This window comes from Bubalus kerabau, chromosome 18 (assembly GCF_029407905.1).
Source record: "Bubalus kerabau isolate K-KA32 ecotype Philippines breed swamp buffalo chromosome 18, PCC_UOA_SB_1v2, whole genome shotgun sequence".
NCBI classification, from domain to species: Eukaryota; Metazoa; Chordata; class Mammalia; order Artiodactyla; family Bovidae; genus Bubalus; species Bubalus kerabau.
In genome coordinates, this window is record NC_073641.1 from 19,975,414 (window position 1) to 19,992,284 (window position 16,871).

The window sequence follows — 16,871 nt, forward strand, 5'->3', positions numbered from 1 at the left end:
ACGTGACATCCAATTTACAAGTTATGTTGAACGCACACTACTTATCAGAGATTTCTGATTAGTCACATGCCCTGAATGAGGACATTGCATGAGAAATGTCGCTTTGGGGAAGGCGGCTAATTATATTTCTGGGTTTATTAGTAAGTTTACTATTAGTAAGCCTGATCCTAATCTGAATCCACTTTTCCATGGAAGGATGTAAAAATGAGTATTGGATTTGGCCAGTCCCTACGACCATGTCAACACGCTGAAGAACACACCGTGTGCAGGTCACCAGGCGGCTCGGTGTTGGGGAGCTCAGCCCAGGGTCACCCACTCCGGAGTCCGAGGCCTGGGGTAAAGGAAGTACTCAAACAAACAATATTGCAAGTTGACTACTAACTATGAAATCATCATGGATCACAATTATCCTGGGGCAATAACCACTTCTCCCCTTACAACCAATTTTATATAGAGGCTATTATTGGCAAGACTCTCAGATTAACCCCAGAAGCTAAGGTAAATAAAGGCATAGTAAAATCAGTTTTAAAAGGCTTCTTGCTGCTTTGACTTGATAATGTGCATATCACCACCCCATTTTACTGAGATTGCTGCAGGGACATTTCTTCGGGAGGGGGTGGGAAGGATTTCTTTTCCTCCTAAATCTGGTTGGACAAATCTTAAAATAAAGATTCTGTGTATTGAAACTCATTCTTTCACAGATCAACAAGTGATCTTTCGATCATACGAGCATGGTTCTGCTGAGACTTTTATGGAAACGATAGGGCTGACAGGCACCCTGGGGAAGGCAGGTCCTCTCTCAGCCCCCCTTCTCCTCTTCCCTTTCAGGATTCTCTAACTCCTTTCCTCTCTCCTTTCATCTTGTTTTTGAGAATCCCTTCATGCCCTGTCCGATTCTCCATTGCACTGGACCACACACTCTCTGACAGCCCCGGGGGGGCCTGAAAACAGCTCTGGGTTTTGAAAAAAATTCCGGACTTCAGACGAGGCACCCACCTGGGTGCTGGGAGGAACTGTGTGGCAAGCAGCTGTCCTGTCCCTTTCCCTTTAGACCTTCCCTCCCCCACCCGCCCTGCCGTTGGCAGTGGATAGAGGAAAGTCTGTAAGTGCCAATTAGATTGTGTTGTTTGAGTCCTCAATTTTTCCTTTCTGCTCATGGGGTCAAACAAGCCCTTACACAGGATGCTGAAACAGCATATATGTCTTGGCTTTGAAGTCACCCCGTTGCTGTTCAGTTGCTCAGTCCTGTCTGACTCTTTGCGACCCCATGGTCTGCAGCTCACCAGGCTTCCCTGTCCACTATCTTTCGGAGTTCACTCAAATTCATGTGCGTTGAGTCAGTGATGCTCTCTAACCATCTCATCCTCTGCTGTCCTCTTCTCCTTTTGTCCTCAATCTTTCCCAGCATCAGAGTCTTTTCCAATGAGTTAGCTCTTTGCATCAGGTGGCCAAAGTATTGGAGCATCAGCTTCAGCATCATTCCCTCTGATGAATATTTGGGGTTGATTTACTTTAGGATTGACTGGCTTGATCTCCTTGCAGCCTAAGGGACTCTGAAGAGTCTTCTCCAGCACCACAATTCAAAAGCATCAATTCCTTGACGCTCACCTTCTTTATAGTCCAATTCTGAAGCCACCCAGACTTGGGTACAAACTCTACTCTCCCGTCAAATATCAGTGTGTCTTCCAGTAATGTATCTAATTTCTAAGAATATCAGTTTCCTATAAAAAGAGGGATAATAATATCTACTTCACAATTAAGTAAGGGCCATTTAAAAAGCACTTATTATTCAGTCATTATAGAGAAGCAAAACGCCTCTTTATAGTAATAAGAGACTTCAAATACCTGTTCTCAAAATACAGATAGCATTTGCCACATGTACTCCACTCATTTCCTTTCAAAGGAAACCCCAGTTTCAGGCCTATGACCACAGAAAAACAACTGCAGAGCTGAAGGACCGAATCGAGGTAGACAAAGGAGGACTCTTTTCTCAAGAGCAGGGGAGACTACAGCAACATGGCCCGCAGCACGAGCCTTGCTGGGACCTGGGGAAAGTTAATGAGATAACATCTAGATGGAAAGTGCTGAGTGTGCCAAATATTACCATGTCACAATTACCCTGCTACTGGGGCAGGCACACCTTTGTCCGGATTATTCAAGAGCAGGCAGCTCTGAGAAAGAAGGTGGTGGGTGAGATGTAATATAGGCAAGTCAAACACACCCTATCCCAGACACACTTTCAGTGATGTTGGGAGCTGCTGATGGGGAAAGGACTTTGGCCACCTCGGGGCTGCAGTTCAGTTGTTGAACTTTCTGGGTTTTTAGAATTACTTCCTGCCATGTTTCTGCTGAGCTTCCTAGAAGCCACTGACAACACAGCCACGGTGGACCTGCTCATCAGCCCTGTGCCCTGGTCAACACCTCTGAGCCTTGGTTTCCTTGTCTGGGAAATGGGGAAAATAATCCCCATCTAATTCACAGGGTCTGAGATGCTGGGAAAGATTGAAGGCAGGAGGAGAAGGGGACAACAGAGGAAGAGATGGTTGGATGGCATCACCAACTCGATGGACATGAGTTTGGGCAAGCTCCAGGAATTGGTGATAGACAGGGAAGCCTGGCGTGCTGCAGTCCATGGGGTCGCAAAGAGTTGGACACGACTGAGCGACTGAACTGACTGAGACTACAAAGCCAAGGTACTCTGAAAATTATAAAGGGTTACACCGTGAACTATTAGATGTCACTTTCTATTCTGTTCCTTATCTGACCATCGCCAATCTTAAGACATAAAGGCCTCTGACTCGTATGTTGTTGTTTAGTTGCTAAGTTGTGTCCAACTCCTTTGTGACCCTGTGGCGTGTAGCCCACCAGACTCCTCTGTCCATGGAATTCTCCAGGCAGGAATACTGGAGTGGGTTGCCATTTCCTTCTCCAGGGGATCTTCCTGATCTGGGTATTGAACCCACATCTCCTGCATTGGCAGGCAAATTCTTTGCCAACCATCATCAAAGTCTAGATGAACTTCCACAAGCCTGAATTATGCCTTTAGAGCACCGAGAAAAGATACTATAATTTTTCTATTTTTAAGGACCAGCTTATCCAAGACACAGTGCTTATAGTTTGTGGATCCAGTAAGCCATGCTATTACGTAGATATAGTATTAGTTTTTATTTATGTAGCACCTGGAATTTTAAAAAACACTTTCACATATATCACCCCATGGTGTCGTTTAGTGTCTGTAGGTCTTTGTCCTTCCCAGCCAAATCTTTTGGAATATCTGCTTTTCTCCTTCCTGATTTTCACCAATTCATCTCTAGTACAGGCAGAAGCCTGGGGCTTCAAGAATTCAGGGCATGACCCCGGGAGTCTTACTGGACATGACCTCAGTGGCATCAGTCATTTAGGAAATGAAGACAGCTCCAAGCTGCCCGGCCTGTCTCATGACCGGGACATAGACAGTCCTGCTCACAGGGGGACAAGCACCCCTCCATGACCCGCAGTCACCACGCCAGTTTCAGGAAAGGCTCCCATGTTCCCAGAGTCTCAGCCAACTGCTTACTGACAAACCAGCCCCTCAATAATCTTATTGTATGTTTTCAAAATAATTCTCTGTAATGCCCCAAGAATGTCTGAACTTCTGTATGAACTCACTCGTTTGCATATTTCTCAGCTTATTAGTGGGAACTCCAATAGACAAGGCCCACGACCTTGCCTTTCCACAGATCTCTTTGGGTAGCGGGTGGGGGGGTGAAGGGAAGGGCAGCCTCGCCTGCTGGTGAAACCACAGTGTTCTTAATTTCAACTATAATATTTTTATTTTTCAAAATTCTTTTTGTTTTGCAAGATCATTATTTTGTCTCTTTTTCCTTAAATATTTAATCTCCTCTATTATTACTTTTAGCCAAACTGACTTTGTTATAACTGATAATGGTAATAGCCAATGTCATTTGAGGTCTGATTTTTCCCTTTTGTTTTTTGGACATCCCCCATGGTGTCTTGGTTGCTTCTGTTTGTGAGTTTTGATCATAGGGTTGAATTCTATGCTACTTAATCATGGGAATTTTTTGAGGCTTCATTTGAAGGTAGGTTCCTCCAGAGGACACTACTTTTATCTCTGCCACGTGATTGGAGTCAATTAAAACCTGAAATCACTTTAAAATAATATTTAAACTTGAAGTGTTTTGGCCTTCAGAGATAACATATATTTTGGACCACAAACCCCTGTAGGTTTGAATTCTGGGGAGACATTCTTCCCTGCTCCACCCAGCACTGTGGTGAAGACAAGCACGTTGTTTCCCTGCCATCTCCATCAGTGAGGTGGGTTCTATGTAGTTCACCCTCATACTAAGGCATTGCTGCCTGGGATCCTAACTTTATATGCAGGTCTCCTGTTAGACTCCACCTTGGCTGGGCCTTCGGCTTGGTCACCTGCCAGCTTTACCCCTTGCGGCCGTTAACACCTTAGGTTAATGCGAGCAGGGCTCCTCCAATGCCTCCATTGAGAAGGCTAAATTCAGAGTGCTCTTAACTTTCAGGTTTCCTTCTTTTACTCTATTTGCCTCTGAATATTTCTTACTCTCCTACTAGCCTAAGATGCATTTAAAAATAATTTTTAGTTCAATATTTTGTTTCACATTTTTAATTGTTTTTAGAAGTGAAAATGAAAGTCGCTCAGTGTGTCCAACTCTTTGTGACCCCACAGTCCATGGAATTCTCCAGGCCAGAGTACTGGAGTGGGTAGCCTTTCCCTTCTCTGGGGGCTCTTCACAACCCAGGGATCGAACCCAGGTCTCCAGCATTGCAGAAGGATTCTTTACCAGCTGAGCCACAAGGGAAGCCCTGTTTTTAGAAGAGAGATGTTCAATTTGCCATACTGAAGGAAAGAGGAATGTTATTACATAATTTATTGTAATTTTCTGTGTGTTTGTGAAAGTGTTAGTTGCTCAGTCATGTCCGATTCTTTGCGACCCGGTGGACTGTAGACTGCCAGGCTCCTCTGTCCATTGAATTCTCTGGGCAAGAATACTGGAATGCACAGCCATTCCCTTTTCCAGGGGATCTTCCTGGTCTATGGATCGAAGCCGGGTCTCCTGCATTGCAGGCAGACTCTTTACTGTCTGAGCCACCCGGGAAGCCTGTGTGTTTGCAGTATTTTGTATTTAAAAGAATAAAAATTTTGAGAAAAACTCTTGGAAGGAAATAGACCAAAAAAGTGTGAAGTGAGGACAGTGAGATTATTGCTGAGTATTTCCTCTTCCTATTTTTCTGTACTCTGCATCTCCCCACATACACCCCAAATTAAAGTTGGTAACAAAATGAAAGTCCTTAGGATCACATCTTAAAGAGCAATTTGTTTACATACACTGAATTGTCAGATAATTCTCCACTTATTCTGATCAAGTAAATCCAGAGAGCAAATAAATCCTACCCTGAGAAGATCTAAGAAGTGGGTAACACTGAGCCTTACTAAGTGTAGCAAAAGTACTACTAAACTTTAAAATACCTAAAATGATCTTATCTAGAACTTGTTCTGAAAGAGCTGGATACACACTTTCCCCTTAAAAAACAGTAAGTGATGTTTCCAGTGAAAATATTTGAGGAAAATTAAGCTTTAATACTTGTTCATTAAATAGTATAATTCTTCAGAATCTTATTTTGAATCTTGTAAATATACAAAAATAGCTTCAGAGTGTTTTTAAAGTAAATAATTCAAGTTCATGTAGCATTGATAATACCAGCTCAGTCTCCTGAATATTTGTGAATTGGCAGTCTTGATGGTACCTAAACCCATTCACACACCCAGAAAAATCCACCCCATGAGGAAATGTTTCAGGTACTATCCATGACACCTCTGCCCTCTTCATTACCCTACCCTCACCAACAGGTTATCAAATTCTCAAATTGTTGTCTATGTAGTAGGTAAAAATGGTGTCTCATTGTGGTTCTTACATCCCTTTTCATAGCAGCATAATATTTCATTGCATGAAAGCAAAATAATCTGCTTTTATTTAAATGACTTCTCCATTAATAGTGGTTTCGATTACTTCCAATTTTGCTATTATAAACAGTGCTGCAATCAACTTTCTGGGTATGTACATCTTTATACAATTGTTCTTTTTCATTCTTAGGATAAACTAATTATTTTGCTACTTGTTGCCAGGCTGCCTTACTTGTCCTTTAGGCACAAATTCTTGCAGTAGACAAAACTTCTTGCTGCTGCTAAGTCGCTTCAGTCATGTCCGACTCTGTGCAACCCCATAGACGGCAGCCCACCAGGCTCCCCCGTCCCTGGGATTCTCCAGCCAAGAACACTAGAGTGGGTTGCCATTTCCTTCTCCAATGCATGAAAGTGAAAAGTGAAAGTGAAGTCGCTCAGTCGTGTCCAACTCTTAGCGACCCCATGGACTGCAGCCCACCAGGCTCCTCCGTCCGTGGGATTTTCCAGGCAAGAGTACTGGAGTGGGGTGCCATTGCCTTCTCCAAAACTTCTTTAAAAAGTCTAACCTAGCCTATATTTCTAAAACTAAAAATATTTTCATTTACATTTAAAATTTTTGCATTTTACTATTTGTAAATTGAAGTCTACCTTGCTGCCACTATGTACAGATATATCTTATTTGTTGGAAAAAAATGTAAATACAATAGTTCAAACTTCCAAAGCAAATAAGTTAGGGAGTGACTATTTGCATTACAAATTTATTTGTTTTTCAAAATGGTATCAATTTAAACTGAAAGCATCCTGACAACAATTGAAATATGACCAAATCTATAAAAATCCAATTTATACTTAATGTATCAAGAGTATATCAAACACACAAAGTGAGGTACACTTATTTGAACATAATTTTATGTCTGAGGAGGGTGATTAAATATGCTGCTGCTTTTTTTGAGAGGCAAATTATGTAAGAAATCCATGAAGGATTAACAAAACTGTAATTACATGATATTTTCTTCTCTAAAACTCTTAGGTTTGTTTTCTTTTCTTTTTTTTTAAGACTGTGCTTCAAAAGCAGAAAGAATATCCCTTCCCCCTCCCTTGCTTTTCAGGCTTCCTACTGCATGCCAGCCAACAGAGTGGCATATGGCACGTAACATACATAGCCAACCTCCCACCAGCATATTTGCAGAATCAACAGTACATATTGAACTAAACCACACCTCATGTAAAAGACGTTTAATCATCCTTTACTCTTTGGTGTAGGAGAATGGTGGTAGTGGGGGTGGAGGGAGGGAGAGCTGGTTGTTGGCGAGATGGCTGAGGGGAATGGAAATACATCATTACTGAGGGGGGTGGTGGCCTTCTTATTCACTGGCTCTAATTCCCTCACCAGACAAATGAAATGACAATGCTGTAGGGCTTAGAAAAATTGGGGCAACTCTGGGGCAGTGGGCGGCCGAGAATGTATTAATGACAGCCTGCCTGGGCCTTTGAGTGGCAGATAAAACACACAGATACACACTCTGTACATTAAACCAGCTCCAGTCCCTAACAAGCTTTCCCAATCTTTTGTCCCAATCACTCATCTTTTTAAGCCAGATTCAGAAAAGTGCATATACCATGTAAAACACTTTTGTTTCTGTAAGAAGACTGTAACAGAAGTTTGAGGGGGGAGTTTGGCATTTTTCCAGCATATTCGGGAATCCCCGCCTACACTCTGACCATAATTAGCATGTGGCCTTCAGAATACAAGCCCGGGAGGAAGAGGGCAGGCATAGGCCAGCCCCCTTGACTCTTCCCAGTTTCCCTTCCTCACTTACACCCCTCGGCTCCATTAAGCAGTCCAGCTGTGGGCCACGTTTACCAGGTGCCCACAGGTCACCCCAGAAGGCCACACAGGGGTTGCACCCAGGGCCTTGCTTGGCACTTTCAGAGTTTATAGCCTCTGGACTAGAAAAGGACTGACCCATTTCATTTGATGAGGTCAGTAGGAAATTAAAGTAATTAGTGGGAAAAGGACTGGACTGGGTGTCAGAAGACCTGGGTTGACTTCCAGCTGGGCCATTGCTTAGCCATGTGACCTTGAGCAAGGAACTTAATCCCGGCAGACCCAAGTTTTTTTTTTCAGTTGAGAAATGAGGTTTTGATAAAAGTGATCTGGGGAATAAACCTGAGCCAAGTGATCGATTTTGTGTGTACGTGGGTGGCTGTGCCTCTGCAGCTATGTGTATACGTGTAAAGTATGAAAAGATCAATCCAAGGAGAAATGGATTTGAGCAACCACAGCACAAACATTCAGAAGTGGAAGTGAGCAGCCAGGATGGTGAGAAGGTGTGTCAAAGGGGAGAAAGCGCTTTCCCGTTGGTCCTGTAAAACAAATTGACCTAAAACGTAGCAGTGTAAACCAAAAACCAGTTCGTTTAAAACGATCATTTTTAATGATTTTGTGGGTTTTGAGGTCAGGAAGAGGGGCATGGCTGCTTTGTTGTCACATAGCTTTTCTCACGAGGTTGCAGTCGGAGAGTGATAGGGACTGCAATCATCTGAAGGCTCCGCTGGGCTGCGTGTTGACACACCTGGGGACACCCACGCTGGCCTGTGGATGCTGGCTGCTGCTGGAGGCTCAGCAAGGCTGTGATCAGAAGGCCTTTCTGGCCTGGCTTTCTCAGGGGAGGAAGGCTGTGCCTGATGGTGGGCTTCTGCCCAGAGCAAGCATCCCAAGAGAAGAAAGCAGAAGCGGCACAGCCTGTTCAGACCCAGCCTGAGAAGTCACACAGCGACACCGCTGTATCATCAAGTGTGAGTGGCTCAGTCGTGGCCAGTTTTTTGCAACCCCATAGTCTGTAGCCCACCAGGCTCCTCTGTCCATGGGATTCTTCAGGCAAGAGTACTGGAGTGGGTAGCCATTCCCTTTTCCAGCTGATCTTCCCAACCCAGGAATTGAACTTTGGTCTCCTGCATTGAAGGCAAATTCTTTATCATCTGAGCCATAAGATGACCGATTTACCATTTGACCAATTTAAACTTAATTGGTCAAAATAGTCACCAGTGCATCCTGGTTTAGAGGAGGGTGTGGAGGACTCTTGGTCTTGATGACAGGATGTTAAAGAAAGTTGAGGTCAAGTTGTAAAAGTGCCACCGGCACCGAACAAGAATGCTCTGATTTTTCTCAGTATCTGTGAAATAAATGTCTTGATAATTTCTATAATTTTATCAGCTTTCTGAGATAAGAGGCTTCTTGACTAATCTGGTTTGCTGAGTACTTCTGAAGTGAAGGTACTTAAAGAATCACTGCACTTTTCAAGTAAATTGTATAGCTCCAGATCTGAGATTTCCCTTTAACCTCCACAGCTGTTCGATGTGAATGAATTCAGTTATATAACTCTGCAGTGTAGGGGGGAAAAGCTGCGAAAAATCAAATAACCAGACATTTTTATTATTGCTAGATTGATTTGGATGATTCAGAAACAGACCTCTGCTCCTCGGGATCTGACAGTTCACAGTGAATTGGGACAATAATACTATACGAGACACAGCAGAGACCAACGCCCCAGGAGCCCCAGGGAACGGACTACGACCGAGGGAGAACACCCCAGAATTCATCTCAGGGAAAATGTCTTTGAACCTACCTGAACTTGAGCTCTTCCGACACCGGTGGCTGAAAGAAAACACACTTCACGCTCTCCTCCTTGGTCTAATTTCAGCGATTATTCCTTCCCATCTTGCGCAGCTGCCATGAGACTGATTTTAGTTCCTGGGGATTAAACAGTTTCTGAAGGTTGTTATCACTCCCCTTCAGTGGAGCATATCTTCAAACACCTTCCTGGATAATTACCATGGCCCAGTGATTGGGCAATCACCAGAGTGATTTTAAACACACACACAGACACACACACAGACACACACACATTCTTCTCCAGCGTGTTCCTTTGTGTTTGTTTTGGTTTTGCATTTTCAAAGCCCAGCGGTTCGTGAGAGACAGTAGAAGGACAAAATAAAAAGACATATGGTAGCGCTTAAATTATTCCCCAAAAGGGAAAGTGTCCAACATGAAATTATTCAGTCTTTCTACCATTCTAGGGTGGGGAGGGAGGCATTTCAACCAAGAAAATCATAGAATATCCACAATACCCAGAGGAGGACTGAATTATATTATCAACTTCCAAATACAGTCAGCAATATTTCACCAGAAAAGCTGCTTTGCAAAAATTAAACCTCTAATGTTTACACTGGGAAATACCTCCAGTCCTTCTCTGCTGTCTTCCCTAGTCCCCCTGTATACACACACACACACATACACACACACACACACACACACACACAAAATATCTTTCTCTCCCCAGGATTGTCTTTGTTTTGTTCACCTCTTTTATCCTAACATGTAGGTATGTGATTCTGTAGTGAGATGCCCAAATGTCTTCCAAAGGAAAGATTACACAGAGTAGAATTTTGTCTCTTATTTTTCAAAATGTTTTAAGATCCTATAAACTCATCTGATACAAGCCTATGGAAAAAGACAGCCAGAAGGAAATCAATGAGACAATTCCGTGAGATCTTTTTTCATCCAAATTGATAACTAGGGAAGGAGGTGGAGGTTGGGTTTCAGCTTCCTGTTCCTTACTCAGTTTATGCGGCTTCAATCCATTCTACCCAGGCTTAGGCATGTTACATAAAGGTTTTATGAAATGAGATAAATCTTGAGAAAGACTTTTAAATTTAAATTTTAAAAACAAGTGATGCATTCATGGTTCAATATGAAACCACCATAATATGTATATGTTACGATGTCTGCCCCCATCTTCTCCAGGGCCTCCTCACCCCACCCCCACTCCTTATAAATAAGCATAGTGTTAGTTTCTTGTGTATCTCCCCAGTGTTTGTGCTAATACAAACAAACAGAAATATATCCGCATTTTCCTCCCTTTTCCATTGTTTTTGAGAAGGAATTTAAGAGAGCTAGAACTGGCCTCCTTTGTGCCAGTGCTGGGAATACACAAGGAGAGAGATCATAATGGAATATCAGCTCTTAAGAAGGGAAATGATTTCTCAGTTATTTAGATTCCCTGAATCCCTTTCTTTGACCTTGGTTCTTTGATTAAATCTATTCTTTGGGCCTCTTAATTCTTAAAACTTATAAAATCTTTATTGTTTGCACAAGCAAAATTCTAGATAGTTTATATATAATAGCTCATCTCTTGCTTAACAACAAAAACATGTAAATGGCACATCCTTAAGAGAAGAACATAAAGTACAATAGCAAGTGCAGAGCAGAGTCCCCTGACCCAGAGATCCGACTCTGGACATCCAGTGGGGAGGCTGACCGTGGCCTGAGGGAAGAACAATCATTCTGCTTTGGAAGCTTTTTTTGTTTTACGTGTACCCATGAATAGAGAAGGGGCTTCCCAGGTGGTGCTAGTGGTAAAGAGCCCACCTGCCAGTGCAGGACACTTAAGAGATGCAGGTTCATCCCCTGGGTTGGGAAGATCCCCTGGAAAAAGGCACGGCAATCCACTCAGTATCCTTGTCTGGAGAATTCCATGGACAGAGGAGCCTAGCAAGCTACAGTTCTTAGGATCACAAAGAGTCGAATACGACTGAAGCGACTTAGCACACACGCATGCATGCATAGGGAAAACAAGGGCCTTAGATCGTCTTACTCTTCTGACACTTGGGAGTCTAAAGTAGAACCATTTGGTAGATTTTAGAACAACCACAGGAATGTGTATGTAACCAGATAATTGATGCTGGGCATTGTGTGGGACTGTGCCAGACTCCAAAAACAATTAAATCATTTTAAACTCATATTTTGGAAATGAACAGACAACAGTGACAACTACCTATCTTGTGAGCAAGTTGAAACACAATAATGATGTAATTTGTTGCCATTTTTCAGTGTGTAGTATTGTATTATATGCCAGATGAATAAAAAACTAAATCGTGAATGACATATAGAATAAATGATTGCATGGATCATATTGTAACAATTGCTTTACATGGTTGATGCTTTCCTAAAGAGTTATATGATTGATGAGTTTGGGGAAACCAAACAAAATTTGATTAAATGTTTACATAAATCCTTAAGATGACTCATTTATTTTGATTTTTTATTTAAATGAAATATATAAAAAGATTTTAAGATATCTTAACAGGACAAAAAGTGTGCAGTCAAACAAATCTCCTACCCTCCCCATCCTAGTTCCCCAGAGCTATTCCTTGGCCACACCCCCCAACATACCACTTTCTGGTTTCCCCCAGGGATATTCTGCATATTATAATATGTAAATCTTTCTCTTTTACAACACAAATAAGAGCATGCTGCAAACCTATTCATCACCTGTCTCCATCAGCACAGGCACACCTATGTACCAGAATATCCCACTGGAAGGAAGGACCACAGGTTATTCATCCAGGCACCCAGGTGTGATGACTCTTCTCTGATGTGAATGAGACTCTTGGTAGAGTAAAATGAAGTCACCGTCTCGTGATCTCGTCTCATAAATGTCCTTTTATACACTGAGTGTTGTCCTCTCCCCATTTCTGGCATCTGGAAACTCATTTATTCCCCTGTCAGCAGTTACCATCATGTGCTGCATGATGTCCGGAATCTGAAAACCACTCTTTTATACATTTAGTTTTAGGTTTTTTCATTGTTTCAGGCAGCAGGAGAAATCCAATCCCTGTTATTCCATCTTGGCCAGAAGCAGAAGTGTCATATTTTTTAAACACCGAAGTGTTTCCTAAACTTAGACGTATACAATCATCTGAGCAACTCACTAAAAATGAAGATTCCTGGGCTCCCACCCAGAAGTCCTGATTCAGCAGGACTGCCTGGGAATCTATATTTCTAACCAGCAGCTCAACTAATGTTAAAGCCCTGCCATGGACTAGACCAGTTGTTTGGGAACCACTGGCTTAACGGATGATGATATTTATTTGTCAGCTATCCTCAAGTGATACCACCATATGGACAGTCTGTTTTTTGGAAGAACAAAATAGAAATAAACAGAGAGATGGATTTCTTGCCAGACTTTGAATTACTGAGGTTTTGGAAACACACTGTCACCTCTGATGAGTGTCTGACGAGGCCAGGGTTCTGTTCCAAAGGGACAGCTCTGCCCAGCATGTGACACAAGAGACCCAATGAGCTTGATGGCAGGTTGGAAGTCAGGGTGGAAGGGGCGCATTTGCTTGTCTGTGCAGAAAGGGCACAGATCCCAGCAGCTTCAGCTTAGTTAAACTCATTTTGGAAAATATTTTTGGCCTGTGTGGTTTTATGCTTTTAGAGTTCCATTTTTAAGCACTGGGCCTGTCCAAACCCACTGAAGCTGAGCTGAAGCATCCAAGGAAGATGCTGAGTTTCACACCGATCTCTGCTGAGTCTGTAAAAATTTCTCAGATTTGTCCAAACTGCTTTGTTGAGAAACCAAAACAAAAATCACAAATCCCAGTGGGGTTTGTAGGATCCTGTGGTTTTCATCCCAAACTATGGTAAAACCAGAGGTCAGTCATGTGACTTTCAAGCCTAAAGGTTTCATTATGAATCCTGAAAGAAACCCACAAGCTTCAGTCTTAAAATATACTCCCAAGAGAAAAAAAGAAAAGAAAATCTTCTTAGTGTTGGCCTGGAATCATAGACTTAGGAAACATGTCCAAACCAAATGTTGTCAGGACTCACTGCATTTTAAATCCAAAGCTGAATTTTATTCCACTGGGGTGACATTGTTTATTAACACTGTCTGTGGCAACTGGATTGTCTAGAAAAGTTCAGGAGAGCTAGCTAGAAGAATTCTCTTTCTTGTGCTCTGTACAGAATTGGTCTATTGTTCAGTAAACAAAATGAGTTCAACCACATAAATGATGAGGTTTTATTTTGCCATATCTCCTGTTTCCCTAGGATATGTAGACAGCAAATTATGAAATTACTTATTTTTCTACTCTTCAATATTTCACTCATTAAATGTCAGATTCCTTTGCAACAATGAATCAAATTCTAGGATACACAAGAATAACCTGGAGACTTTGTGATATCTGTATATTCCTATTATCTGTCTATCTATATGACAAACTATCCCAAAACATAGAGGCTTAGAGCAACAAGCGTTTTATTATATTTTGTGATTTTGTGGGTCAGGAATTCTGACAGGGCTCAGCTGGGTGATTCTTCTGCTCAATGTGATCATCTTGGGTTACCCATTGGTTTTTGAATGGTGTTTGGTCTCACCTGGAGGATCTAAGACAGCTTCGCCCTCATGCCTGGCAAATTGGAGAGGATGACTGTAAACTGGGGCAGCCAGGTTTTTCTCTTTCTCCTTGTATCCATAAGGTCTCTCCACATGGTCCAGGGCTCCCAGAGACTAAGGCTAGACCTGGAACTGACAGACTATCACCTCATTGCTCAAAGCAGCCATGGGTGGATTTCAAGGGGAGGAGAAACAAATCTTACTTCTTGATGGCAGAAATGTCAAAGAATTTGTGGCCATCTTTTATCCACCACCATGTAAAGGCCAGAATTCTACTCCCAGAAAGTCTGATTTAGTAGGTATGTGGTGGGATTCCAAGATTCTGCATTTTAGAAAATACGCAATGAGATTCTAGTGCAACGCATCCCCACAGTACATGCTGAAAATTACCACTTTACAAGATGTGATGGAAAGCATGCTTATAGGGAATCTGCCCATCAATCAATTAAGAAACATCAGCTAATCATGTGATGTGTGCCTGGAATCACATCATATGCTCTGGAGAGAGTAAAAGGAACATAATGATTCCAGCCCTGAATGTGCTCATACTCCCTGAAACCACAGTACGAGGGGATGCTGAATGCTAGAATTCCCCGTGGGAGAGGGCCAGGTGGGGGAAAGGGGCGGAACAAAATCCATGTGTCGCCAAGGTGACTGAGGCAAACACCGGGAGCTGAGCCATAGGAATCAGATCAAAAGTGTGCTGGGATGAACAGGTGGCTAGAATAAATTATGAGGGGAAAGGGAGCTGTTCTCTGCAAAGCTTCTAGAGAGAAATGGAGATGAGGCAGAACATGGAAGCAGGGGGCATGACAGCTCTCAAGCACATTTTTTCAAAGTGTGAGCTTTTCTCCCAGGCTTTTGACTGGACCACTTCCCCTCATCTTTTATTGCTCCCCAATCCTGACTTTCTTTCTGGACCTATTTGCCTTTGTTGCTCCTATGCCAGCAAGTCAAGAAGCTCCGCTCCAAGATGGGACAACCAGTCTTTCCACTAACAACACAGAATTGCAGGCAGCCTTCTGACTTACCCTGGACATGGCTCCAGCAACCAAATCTGAATCCCACCCCCCAAAGCAGACTCTTGTGCATGTGAATGCCTGCACATGTATGCATGTGTGCATGCATGCAGGCGTCTGTGTGTAAGGGGATGACTCCTGGAGAGGCATAAGGTTTGGAGACTCTCAGGAGCTGGCTCAAGCTATGAAGAATGTTACTGAGTGTCTGAACACATTGCTGAAAATAATACCAAGAAGGAAGACCTGTAATCTAGAGAGATATGTGGCATGAGAGATAACAGTGGAATGAACTCTGTGGCCACTGACCAGAAGAACGGGTTGGGAGGGGTGCTGTAACAGAAGGGTCCAAGAGGCTATCTGTAAACAGGGTTATGTGTAGGGTGCCCCAGGGCATGAAGCCTGGCTACTCAAAGATGTCTTATTTGGCTGAATGGAAAACAATCCCTTCTTGTCCCAATTGGAGGCTGCTGTCAGTGCTAAGTTTTGAAGAGTCAGGACTGAAAGCCAGGGGGGACCAGCAGCAGCTAGGGATGGCATCAGCAACCAGGCAGGGACCTGGGCACAAAGGGAAGTTCATGGCTAAGTGGTGAGCCAGGAATCAGCTAGGTAGGGAGCCAGAGCGAAGTCTGAGAGCAGGCTGGGCAGCCATGGCCCCACAGCACAGGGTGCCCCTTGGGCTGGGACATGCTCACAGACAGACAGCATAGGGAGACACAGATCTCCAGGAAGACAGGCTTGGGTCATGCTGTTCTGCATACGGGCTCATTCCTAGCCATAGCTAAGGCAGGAAGCAATTGCAAATCAGTCCAGGGCTTCTGGGTCCATCCTCAGGACAGGATGGGAAGGAAATATCAGGCCTCTGTGCCAGTTAGACAAAAAGTGCCCCTCGGGCAAGCAGCTGATGCCCCTGAGTCCTAAGGGCCCCCTCCTCCTGGCAGACACGGGATTCAACCCACACCGCAGGTTTAGTGTGCGTAGTGCATTTGGACTAGCCCCCCCTCAAGCCCCTAAGGAGAGCCTTTGTGTAAGACAGCAAGTAAAAAGCCATACAAGGTGACCCAGTACGGAGGCAGGGATAAGGGCCAATTTTTGTCCTGAATGTTTGAATATACTGGCCAGATCTTGATTTTTTTTTTTTAACCATAAGTCAGGGAACTTTTGAGTTCCTCTATACCTCATCAGACACAGGGGTGGTAAATTAGTCCCCATCAGAGAGATATGAAATGTTAATACCAGGCTAATTGGGAAAACAGGGAGCAAGTGGGCAGGTCCAAGGAGACTGGTGCCTAATCATTGTCATGCCAGCCGGCCCATCTAGTAAGTGGCTGGCTTGAGCAGGGGACGAGCTGAGAAAGGCTACCCAGGCACTACTGCCAAAAACACTGTTCCAGTTGAATGGTAAGCCACATTCCATACCCTGGCAACTGGAGGGTGCCAGTGTCTGCTGTGCTCGTTTTCAGATCAGGAAAATACCACCGCATCATGGAGTGACTGCCGAAAATTTCAGGACACTCGCATCAAAACACATCAGGGCTCTATTCGCCCTGCCACTGCAGGGGAGGCTGGTGCCCCACCAGTGAGCTTTTCTTTTGCTAGTCAAATAAAGCCCTTAAAATACCTCTACTTCCTAATCCATCACCCACCCATTTCCTTATCTGTAGATTCCAGCTTTCCCAG

At 43.5% G+C, this 16,871-nt stretch overlaps 1 long non-coding RNA gene across 2 annotated transcripts in view; it reads right to left on the reverse strand.

The window, feature by feature from the left end:
* Positions 1-9,391: 9,391 nt before the first annotated feature.
* The window catches only part of LOC129632780 (uncharacterized), a 52,559-nt gene continuing 45,079 nt past the window's right edge, over positions 9,392-16,871 (reverse strand). The window contains exon 6 of one of the 2 annotated variants that reach the window (XR_008704663.1): positions 9,392-9,689. This is a non-coding gene — a long non-coding RNA (uncharacterized LOC129632780). The remainder of the gene's footprint in view (positions 9,690-16,871) is intronic. The other variant, XR_008704662.1, reaches the window with a different exon arrangement.